The following is a 12,568-nucleotide window of genomic DNA, read 5'->3' as shown; positions in this document are numbered from 1 at the left end:
AGAGAGAGAGAGAGAGAGAGAGAGAGAGAGAGAGAGAGAGAGAGAGAAGGGGGAAGGAGGGAGAAAGAGAAGAAATGGACTTTTCTGGAATCAGTCAGGGTGGAGTAGGAACAGCCCACGTTGGAGGGTGTTAACCCGTTCTGGTATACCATTTTACCATCTTTCAAGGTTTAGGGGAGAGGAAATCCCAGGAAACTCAGCGAAGAGAAGGCAGGGGTGGGGATGTTAAGATTTAGTTGAAGATGTGTGTACTTCTTCTCTCCCTCACTCCCATTCATGTAAAGTTAACCGTAATAAAAACCTGCCCTCCAAGCTTTCTCAAAGGAAACCATTATTAAGTGACCTTTGTTTGTGCACTTTATGTTAAATAAGGATTTACAGTGTTTCTTCCCAGAGAATTCTCCTCTGGGGGCATTTTCATATGTACAGATGAAACTAATCTGGCCATGCCTCTAAAGTCTGGCTGCAGCCCAAATTCCTTTCTACATGATGAGACAACCGACTGTATGCATGAGCAGCTACATGCGTACATTACACAGAGAGAGAAAGGACTCTATCGGTACCCCCTCTTGCTTGGGCCTGGACTGCCAAAGGCACAGTGTTTATGAGATGCATCACTGACTGTCTGTTTGAGTAGGGATTATGCTTCCAACCTGTAAACAGTGATTAGTGGTAAAGTCAGGTGGATCACTTTGCCTTTAAAATGGCTTGAGTTTTGCTCCCAGGAGAACTGGAGGCCAAGTTGGACACCTGAGGGAAAACAATGATCCCTTCCAAAACAAACACACACACCTACACACAGACACACATGTGTACACACGCATGCACGCACACAACCTGATGAAGTCCATAGAATAGATGCACAAGTATCAAGTCACCGCATATGACATCTAGAAACAAACACACACCTACACACAGACACACACATGCACACACACACACACACAACCTGATGAAGTCCATAGAATAGATGCACAAGTATCAAGTCACCGCATATGACATCTAGAAATAAACACACACACACCTACACACAGACACACATGTGCGCGCACACACACACACACACACACATGCGCACACACGCACGCACACATAGAATAGATGCACAAGTATCAAGTCACCGCATATGACATTTAGAAACATATGGACCCAAACTGGGATCTGGGATTAAACCGTTTTCAGTTATTCAGAACAAAGGAACTTTAAAACCTGTAACTTCTCTTAAATCTACATCTCAGGTACTCTAGGAAGTTCCCAGACTCTTCCTAAATCTGAGAGCCATGGTCTCTGGGGTTTGCTCTCACTCAGCACAGGCAAGTTTCCCCTGGATAGCCAGGATTTGCTCTCCCTTTCCTAGACAATGAAGCTCAAGGAAGCTTCAAGAGGCAAAGGGAGGAGATGGGAAAGACAGCGAGCCCCTCCTGTCAGTGGATACCTGTTATCTCATCTCAGTGTCTTAGCGGAAAGACTGGGAGATGACACTCACAGGGCATGTATTCCATGCCAAGAGTTTCCTATTTAAATCCTAATTTTAAATATTCTGTTTCAAAGAGTCAGTCTAGCAAAGGGACCTTAAAGCTGTTTTCTTGGTAATAATAATGATTTCAAGCAGCTTGCACAACTGGTGATAGCATTTTCTAGATTCAACCATCTCCTGTACACATTTAAGCAAACGTTTGTGACTTCCAGGACTTTCTGCAGTGAAGACATTGTTGAATGCCTTTCCCAGCACCCACCTGATGTGTAAACAGAGTGGCAGCTTGATGTGACTTAAGAGGCATTAAGATGGGGCCTGTCCTTTAATAAATCTACCCTCTTGGGTGTGCCTGTTGTTTGAAATCACCCCTAAGAGAAGACAAATTGGTTTCGCTGGGATTAATGTTTCATCCACACGAAAACTCTATAGAGGGAAGACACACATTCCTCTGAATGAGTCATTTACCCCTTATTATGGCTGAGAATATAGTGGGGTATCACACTGGACCCCATTATTGCTCACAGTTAGTATATGTTAATCAGATAAAGGGGGAGTAGAGAGTGACTGGGGGTATTTCGGTGGTATATGGCAATGGACAGTCTGGAGATGACAGTTATTGGCAAAAGGAAATGCTGGAGGGGCATTAGGAGTCTTCAGGTACCAGGGCCTCAGCTCTCAAAGGAAGGATGCTGAGGTACAGGTCCTCCCATAGAGCAAAATATGCTTCCACTTTTATACCTATCACCTACTCCGTATCTTACCCCTCTAATCCTCAGATAAGACAGAAACTGGCAAGTAGAGTTTGGTCTTTGGTATTTAATAACTGTTGATGGATGCCTCATTTGCTTGTCAAGCTATTCCTTCCTCTTTGTCCCAACCAAACCATGTGGTTAAAAAAAAAATTAGAAACAAGGTCATCAAAAATAGACCTTAAACAGAAACTTAAACAGAAAGGAGGGTGAGAGTTTTTGCCAGTTAAATCAACATGCGCATTCTCAGCGAAAAAAATCACAGAAATGTGGCCTGAGAAGGGTGTGCCTCCAAAAGGGGTGGAAAGCAGGGCAGCTAGAGACAGAATGCCATGCCTTCTCTCAATAGCCCGATTCCCAAAGAAGCATTTCTGTCTCCTGGTAACTTCGCCTCACAGCTCAATGAGCTGATGTCTCTAGAAGTTCCCTAAATCTAAGGTCATCGTCGTTGAAACACGCACATTGTAGTTGGAAAGTAAAATTTACACTATGAAAATTAAAGTGAGAAAGGTAGGTGAAAATCCCTTATAAGCAGAAGAAGCATACATATACATATATATATATATATATATATATACATATATACTCTATATTTATAATATATAAGTATATATATAAACAAACTCTATCTTGACCTAAAGAAGTCTACAAATAAACCAGTGATTTCAAATATTTATTAAGCTCCTTTAAGATCTAAAAGTACTCTTTAAGCCAAGAAGAGAAATGAAAGATGATCACTCAGTTAAAAATGTCCCTACAGTAATCTGCAAATGTACATAAAACAACCAGGTCCTAACAAGCCCTGAAGCACATTAAAGAAGCAAACAAAGAGCTATTCTTTTCCCAAATGGAGGCTCTTTATCTCGCTGCTATTACCATGTTAAGGCACATTTTTAAAACAATAAATAATCACTTCTATTAAGGCCTTCTCTTCCCCCTCATATGCTTAGGGTACTAGAGGATCCATATTAAATACTGAGGGTTTTTCTCTTTTATTGAATGGTCGGATGCCTCAGCTTTTAGGTGGAAAAAGACGTTCATGCTATATCATACCAGAATTGTCTTGTAAAACATGCATGATCCGCCCTATGGACAAATGAGCAGATAGAGTGAATTCCCATTACCAGCAGATTGTATGTTTGCAAAGGTTTCTACTTGCTAAAATGCATTGCCATGACCAAATCAGTATTCAGTGTATTCTCCCAGTTCTTTATGGATGGGGACAAAGCAGTGAAAGATTGGAGCCGTTCAGTGCTCATCCTCCCAGTTGATGTGAACAGGTGAGATTCTGACCCTTGGTTTCTGCCCTTATACTGTAAGCACATATCCTTCTCATCACGAGTTTAGAGCCAGGCTGCCTCAATCCGTGTGGCCTTGTCATGGCTTTATATGACCTATGAATGTAGTTCTGTTGGTCAGTCCACTACATCTTCTGATTTAAAAAAAAATGAAGTTAGATAAACATTTGGGTATGAGCAATAATATACCAGCCCAAAATATAACATTAAGCAACAACATATACTATATAAGGTGTCTTTGAAGAAAAATACTTATAAAACTTATTGCACACTGGTCCACTGATGAAAATACTATCAGAGGCTCATAGGAAGCTGCTTCACCTAGAAAGAATGGTTCAATATTCAACAAGTGGACTTTATAGCAATTTTGTAGAAACTACTTCCCAAAGCAAGGATTAAAAAAATTATGATCCACGATTCACATTTAATTGCTGTGTGGTCACCCACCCAGCTAGAAGCAGGGAAACACCACCTCACAGGCATCTGTTTCCAAGTCCAGTGATCACCTTGTCTCCTGCCTCCTCTTCCAGTCACACTGTGGGCGTGGATAAGGCTCACTTTTCTGTATAATATGGGTTGTCTGTACAACTAACATTCTCATTATTAATAAAACATTGCCTTTCAAAGTGTTTAAATCAGGCCTGTGTAGATTGGTGCCAAGCCTGATTGTCATCAGAGAGATGTCATCCAGCAACTGATGGAAACAGATTCGGATCCACAGCCAGACATTAGGTTTGGGAGCCCTGCCCTTTCCTAAACAGAAACAGAGCAGGAGTAGATTGGGGGACATGAAGAGAAGGGGGATAGGAGGGAGAGACTGAGAAGAGAGGAGGGAGAGGAAAATGAGGCCAAGATGGAAAATAAGAAAACAAGCAAATAAAATAAAGTGGGCCTAAATTGAATCTTGAAGCCAAAAAAGGACTGCTGAATTCATGTTGCAGAACTCTGGGTCTTGATGATGCAAGAATGCAAGCTACATGCAAAGGATACAAGGCCTGACTGCACTGAAGGCTGCCTCTGTGCCCAGGAGACAAGGCCTGACCTCACTGAAGGCTGTCTCTGAGCCCAGGAGACAAGGCCTGACCTCACTGAAGGCTGCTTCTGAGCCCAGGAGACAAGGCCTGACCTCACTGAAGGCTGCGTCTGCGTACAGGAGACAAGGCCTGACTGCACTGAAGGCTGCCTCTGCGTACAGGAGACAAGGCCTGACTGCACTGAAGGCTGCCTCTGAGCCCAGGAGACAAGGCCTGACTGCACTGAAGGCTGCCTCTCCACCAGTGCCCCCATCTCATCTCACATAACAAGAAATCAGTGTGGGTTTCAGCAACTTCATTTGACTTTTATCTTTTAAACCAACTGTCTTTGTGTTTAAAGACAGATGCTTAATAAATGGGTAGCAACTCTCTAAGGGACAGAGGTATAGATTAAAAACTGATGTGATTCTTTCCTATTATAAGTTGATTAAAGTATGAATAAAAAGGATAAAACCAAAATGTTGACACTATAAATTTCTGGGAAAAGTCTAGAACAGCTAGAATCTTCATTTTTTTTTTCTATTTAAAAACTATACATCCACTTGGGGAAAGTTTGGCACTTCTTTTAAGATTGAACACTTACTTAATATATTGCAAAAACACTCTCTACCATTGTTATTTACCAAAGAAAAATGAAAATATTTCTTGGCACACTTACCTACAAGCAAATATTTACACACCTTTTATTCATTTTTGATTGAAGCAAGAAACAATCCAAATATCCATCATCGCCGGAGAGGTAAGCACATTGTGCTACAGGCATGGAATGGAATTCTACTCAATTGAAAAACTACTGATGCCTATGACTACGTGAGCGTATTAAAAGCTCTATTAAGAAGAAAACATAGACTAAAAGGGCATTCACTATTCACTACATAATTCTATAAGGGCACAAGTCAGAGCAGTGTTTCCTAGGGGGCTTGGCGTAGGACAATTACTGACCACAACGAACAATGGAAAGCTCTGGGGACACACAAGTGCCTTACATCTTGATTAACTGTGACAAGATAAGAATGAATTCCAGCTGGATGAAGCAGGGAGGCAGGCAAAGAGGAAACAAGACACCTTTAACCATTTCTTTCAATTTTGGAGGCTGAAGGAAAGTCATGTTTTTCATTTATTTTCCCAATAATGAACAACCTGAGTATTCACTATTTCCCTGAGAGAAATGCAGAGTGAGGAATGTTTAGCTGAAGATTGCTTAATAATTCCACATATTAGTATAACTATGTATAATTTCTTTTAAAACGTTGTTATACTTACCTTGTCTTGGAAAAAACTAAGGATATTGAAAAATACAAGCCTTCTAGCATTTGAAGACCTTTCTTATTTTGTTATAGGAAATTCGACTTTAGATAACAGAATCAGAGCTTCAGTTCCAAGATTTAGGAGACATTATGGGGGAAGGGTTGGAGACAGGGGAGGGTCTAGCAGCCTTCAGACAGATAAGCCTGCTGGAATGAGGGGGACAGGAAAAGGATGCTACAAGAGTCAGTTAGGATTTCCTAGTGGTACCAGCCTAGGAGGCACAGAGCTCTGAGACGGGACTGGAAGTTTTTGCTCCATTTAACTGCTTTCTTTGTTCGTGGCATCCACCACAGAGTCTGTTTCAAAGCCTGGTTGTTTGGCTTGCTTAGTTAGGTTTGTTTATTGAAAGTGGATTAAGCAGCAATAGGAAATGAGCTGTTTTCACTGCTTACACAGCCCTCGCTTGGCAACTCTGATAAGACCCTTGGAGAAGGTCAAATCAAAGGCACCCTGAATCAGAGCAAAAGCCAAAGGCCACATGAGGCCCCGAAATTCCCTGGATGCTATGCACATTTGTATAAAAGACAGCCCCGAATCCAGATGGAGATTTTGTCCTGCATAGAAACTGCCCTCCCAACTTTATTAACAAGGTCTTTGCTTTGTTAAGATCTTATTAACTGCAAGAGTCTGATATTTTTTTTGTAACCACTTTATAAAGTGGTGTTTTTGAAAGAATCCATTGTAGATGACTTAAGCAATAATGACATCCATGAACAAAGCTTACTGTAGGTGGAGGATTAGGATATACACAGTGTTCTGGGAGAGCCCTGATTGACAGACATGTTTCCTAAGTCTTCTAAATTGTTTTCATGGTTACTGTGTAGTTTCCAATCAGGAAACTTGTTCACCAGCTCATATTCTCTGTGAAGCTTTTTAAAAAATTAAATATTTGCAGAAATGTCATTAAAAATTTTTCAGAATGGCAAATGTTTCAGTTCTCCCATGCAAAATATGCCCCCTGTTCTTTGTGCTTACTTTTAGTTACTCTTCAGATGCAGCTTTTATAGCGTTGCATTATCCTATATATTTTGTCATCCTTCTACTAGAATACAAGCTGCACTTAGGCAGTGTTTATCTTTCATTGTTGTGTATATGAGTGTGTGTGCATGTTCATGTATGTTTGGGTACATGTGTGCAGAGGAAGGGTAAACACACACATATATAAAGGTCAGAATATCATTCTTCAGGAGCCATTTACCTTGCGTTTTATTGTTGTTGTTATTGGTTGTTTGGTTGGTTTGGTTTGGTTGAAGGGTTTCTCACTGGCCTCAAGTTCATCAAGTAGGCCTATCTAACTGACCAGGAAGCTCCAGGAATCCACCTATCTCTACTGCCCCAGCACTAAAATTACAAACATATAGCCTAATTGTTTGTTTGTTTTACATGAGTTACGAAGATTGAACTCAAGTCTTCATGCTTAGAAGGCAAGAACATTACTGATTGAGCTATGCCCTGAACCACTTTGTTGTATCTGTAATCTTCATATTATATTTACAAAATGACTTTTTTAAGAGATAAGAAATTTTCAGAGCCTGGATCCCACCCGTCTATCTGCAGGACCCCAAAACGAAATGATCCTACAACAGCCCCTGGAGAGAGGCCCCCCAAGTCGGGACCCACGGGCCACCACTGGGGTAGCTCGTGGCCTGGACACCAGGGAGCTCTTGCACAAGCAGTTTCTTTCCAAGGAGAACATGGCCACCCACTTCTCTCAACTCAGCCCACATAATGACCACCCCTACTACAGTCCCTCTGACTTTCCCCCAGGTCCTGCCACCACTCAGGAGCACTTTCCCAGAGCTGCTTCTCTGGTGCTATCCTAGGAGCCTGATCCCTGAGGCCTCAGGCCACTGAGGCTGGGGGATACCCCCAGTCCCTTCTACCCTGCATCCCCAGCTGAGGACATCATGGAGTTCTAAGTGCTGATGACCAGTGTCCCTCCCCACCTTGTTCCTGGACAACAAAGACCAGCAGCTTTCCCCCAGAGGGAAGAGGTCCTTCCCCTGTAACAGGATAGATGATACTGAACTCAGTGAAACCCTGAATTGGGGGGGGGGAGCTTGGGAAGGGGAACGTGTCACCCCATTAGTGAATAAAGATTTCTGAGCAGTTTATAAAAAAAGAAATTTTTGGTGGCTATCCTGAAAATACAATCACATGAAGAATGAACTTGACCTTGGAGTCAAAGCTAAGGGCAAAGAGATGAGAGCTGGACCTGAATCAAGTTTGTCCTTGAAGACATGCTTGTTCCTCAAAGGGAATCAGAAGATGCAGATCAACCTAAAGGGTGGATCTGGCCCTCTGTATCTATCTTGGGCACAGGCTGACCCTCTTAAATGTTAGCAGAACCAGTGCAGATCCACCCCGTGGGCCTCAGGCCTGTCCTGATGTGGCCTCTGGGATAAAGGACAGACCATTTATGAAGGCATCAGAAGACAGTCTGCTCTAAACCATCACATATTTTTTATGAATTTTTAAAAAAAGATGCTTGTATATTTTCTAACTTACTTCTTGAGTAGCAGTTATGCTTAGTATTTTGTGATCTTGGAAAAAGGTAATTACTCTAAATATTCTTCTCCAAATTTATTTCTATATATCTTTTACCCATTGGTCAGGATATATATATATATTTATATATGTGTGTGTGTATGTGTATGAATATGAATATGATGCCTTCTGATTGCTCTCATCCCTTACCCCCTTACCTTCTTCCCTTTCCTATCAACCCCACCTCCTTCCAAACTAGTCCCTTTCCCAAATTAATGACATTTGGTTTGGCTTTGTGATCCTTTTAACTTAGCCAGGGGCATCTGTATGAATAGTAGATCACAACTATTCTTTGACACTTGGTGGTATCTCCACTGACTATACAACTGAAGGCAATGACTCTCACTCTCCCTGAATCTATCAGTAGCAAATAGTTAACAGTGAGCAGTGAGATACCCACAAGCCCCTCCTCTACCCTATTGTTACATAATAAATTAACACAAAGCAGAGTGTGTTGAACAACCATAATATTTCTTTCTTTGGATCAAGAACTTGTAAGAAGGCTGCCTGTATCTGCTGTGGTAGCTCTAAATCAGCCCTAATGTTGTGTTGCCATATTCACCAAGATTGCAGTAATCTAAAGGACTGTTTGGGCATGCTTTCCCAAGATGGGCCACTCTTAGAGCTGGCAAGTATATACTGAAGTAGGCATGAAGTCTGTTACCCAATACATGGATCTGTCCACAGGTTCATGACATGGCAGCTCACCTTCTCCATTCTGGGTCATCCAAGAATGTGACAAGGGAGCACATTTCAGGGTTTCTGTGGCTTAGCCTCAGAGATCACACCTTCACTGCCTCATCCTAATGGACTCCATATATAAGACTAGAGACACAAATGATATGAAGGAAGAATGACAGAGCCATGCAGAACATTACATTTCCTCACTGGGACTGTGTGGCAGCACATAAAAATCAGTTACCAAAAGTAAACAGTGTTCACATTTTAGTTATAGAATTTAACATTCTTCATGAACTCTCATTGTACATAGTCAGTGCACAGCACTCATTGTCCCATCTAATGCTCTGTATTAAAAAAACAATTCTCAATTTGAATTGGCTTTAAGACTTTTTGAGAAGTGATACCAAAATGTACAGAACCCTGAATTCACTACTGTACCCACAATTAATTTCAAGGGTTTTATGGTTCCCCTAGCAAAGGAAAGAAACACTAACTTTGAAGCTACATGCAATGCTGTTAGCTCATTTCCAAACACAAATGTAATAGGCAAATATCCAGTATTGGCTTAAGGTCTAGCTAACAATCTGGGAGGTCAAAATGACAGAAAACATATATTTAATCAAATTCATCTATAACCTGACAATTTCGTTTCTCTTCATTGGCGTAGTGAATGAACTGGTTCCCATTTTGTAATGGAGCTTCTTGAGTTTGGGATGGCATTGACCCACATCCATTTGCTAATATTAGAGAGTAGCTCGAACATCTTTACCAAGTACAATGGCTTCCAGTTCATGATATTGCCAGAACCTTTTAGGTCATGTTTGAAACATTATTCACTACCAAGCAAGGCTACATTAAGTGAAAGCTTCCCAGGGCTCCAGACAACTGGTAAAACTGGTAAGTATAAAATGTAGCCAGCTAGTTTGTCATATGATCCAGAAATGCTCAGTGTCTCAAGCTAAAAACTCCTAGAGAAGGGTATCACATACAAAACGGCAGGATGCACAGGTTCTTCAAAGCCACAGGAAGTTAAATAAGTTCACATAAACCAGCCTTTCTAACCCACACCCCAGTGCTTAATCCTGATTATTTCTGAAGATTGGTGTTATCCTTCAGTGCATGACTAATTCCTTCAGCTACCCACAGGCACTTAGTGTAGAAGCGATAAAGGTCCATGAGCTCCCAGATAAGCCCTAGGGGATCCAGGAATGTTAAACACACACGGTTGTCTCTTTGAAGGGAGAGATGTATAGCCTGTTTTCCATTCAGAAGCCTGGGAGAGGAGGTGGTTAGTAGCCTGGTGACCTTTGCACTATCTGTGTGACTGAGGCCACACCAGTTCCTTCCCGAGATGCGTAAGATGTTACATGTAGCTAATCTATAGAAGCCGGCTTTAAGGAAGAGATCACTTGTACAAAGAGATTAGATGTAGTCATGCCTTAGGCTTTCTTGTGCCTATGGGACTGAGTTCATTATCCTCAATATATGGTAAGCATACCTCATCTGGAATGTTTGGGACAAACATGTGTTTTCAATTTATTGAACATGTTTCTGGTTGAAGGAATATTTATACACACTTAATGAGATATCTTGAGGATAGAATTGAAGTCTAAACATAAATTTTATATACATTTCATATATACCTTATAGACTTAAGCTTCCAGTGACATTTACAGCATACTTCTGGTACACGTGTATTTTAACTGGGACCTAGCACTTAAAAAGAAGTGCATAATTTTCCACTTATGGCATTATAATGGTAGAATAAAAATTTTAGGTTTGGAAACATTTTGGATTTTGGGTGAGGGATATTTGTCTTGAATGTATGAAATATTATCTCCAGATTGGTTTAAAAGAATTTATATATAATACAATTTATAAGGTTCTTTTTAAATTAAAAAAGATTATTTTTATTTTTAATTATATGTGTAGACTATACACATGCATGTAGATGCCCAGGGAGGCCTGGGGCCAGAGGTGTCAGAGTCCTTTGGAGCTGGAGCTGTGAGTGATTGTGAGTTGCTCACTATGGGACTGGGAAGTGAGCTCAAATCCTCTGCAAAACTACTACATACTCTTAACCACTGAGCTACCCCTGCAACCCCTTATAATGTCATTTTACTGCATCCTTCTAATAATCGTCCCCAAGAAAGCCTTAAGGGTATACTCAAGATACAAATTCCATTAATGAAAGGCATGCAGGAGAAAGGCTGGAGACTAGATCACACTAAGGTCAGGGTATTTCCTGGTTTTGGTGGTAGCTTGGTTTCTGTTTTTAATGAGACACTTTCACAAAATAGGAAGGTCCCTGGAAAGAATATCCCTAACATGTCTCTGCTCTACTAGTGCATATCCTTTAACACCTTTTAACTTATTTCATAATTTACAGGAAGTTTATTTAGTGTTCATGTCTGTGGTTTCTTTTGTGGCCTGTGAACCTCCAGCTATGAAAAGGAATGTTTAAAATGCATGTTTCTGGGACACCACAAAGCACTTGCACAGGATACTTGAGCCACAGAGTGTGATGAATTTGGGAAACACCACAGTGAATACTTGTCTTGATTTTCAGACACACATGAAAACAGATGTGGGCACTGAGTGCCAGATTAAGAAGGGTTATGTAATGCAATTCAGCTGACAAAACTCAGGGGTTATACAACTAAATTCATGTTTTTCATAAACAGTTAAGAGGGGCACCTGGAAATATTTGAACACACATTGACAAGCTATAAAAATGGATTATCTTGCCCCAAATATGTGAACAAAGAATGTTGACTAACTTGTAGTTGACACAGTATTACTTCTCTAAGTGACTCAAGATCTTTTCTATTATCTATGATGGTTAAATTTTTTGTCAAGTTAAGAGAATTTAAAATCACCTAGCAAGCATGTCTGTAAGGGATAGCCAGGGAGTTGGAGGATGTGAAGTTGGTTAGTACCGTTGCATGACCTGAAGAAAAATGTGGAAGCAAGCATTCAGTTCTGTCTGCTTTTTGACAATGAATGCAGTGATGTGGGAAGGTCATTTGTCAATCTGTTGTTTCATTGGTTAATCAATAAAGAAAACTGCTTGGCCTGATAGGTCAGAAAATTAGGTAGGTGGAGTAGACAGAACAGAATGCTGGGAAGAAGGGAAGTGAACTCAGACGCCATGCCTCTCCTCTCTGGTCAGACATGATGAAGCTCCACCCAAGATGGATGTACGCTAGAATCTTCCTGGTAAGACACCACCTCGTGATGCTACACACATTAAGAGAAATGGGTTAACCTAGATGTGAGAATTAGCCAGTAAGAGGCTAGATATAATGGGCCAGGCAGTGTTTATATGAATACAGTTTGTGTGTTGTTATATTGGAGCATAAGCTAGCCAGGCGGCTGGGAGCCGTGCTGCAGGAACGCAGCCTGCAACTCCTTCTACAATGCAGTGGTACCCATGTTCTGCTTCCTGACTGTGGACACAATGGGACCCACATT

At 41.1% G+C, this 12,568-nt stretch overlaps 1 protein-coding gene and 1 pseudogene across 1 annotated transcript in view; one reads left to right on the top strand and one right to left on the bottom strand.

Annotated features, from left to right (window-relative positions):
• Abi3bp (ABI family member 3 binding protein) overlaps positions 1–12,568 on the bottom strand; it is a 219,320-nt gene that overhangs the window by 192,123 nt on the left and 14,629 nt on the right. The gene's annotated exons all lie outside the window — the stretch shown is intronic.
• On the top strand, positions 7,438–7,785 carry LOC101985760 (annotated as a pseudogene).

The sequence above is a fragment of the Microtus ochrogaster genome, chromosome 2, assembly GCF_000317375.1.
Source record: "Microtus ochrogaster isolate Prairie Vole_2 chromosome 2, MicOch1.0, whole genome shotgun sequence".
Classification (NCBI taxonomy): Eukaryota; Metazoa; Chordata; class Mammalia; order Rodentia; family Cricetidae; genus Microtus; species Microtus ochrogaster.
This window is presented reverse-complemented; position numbering and strand designations above follow the sequence as displayed.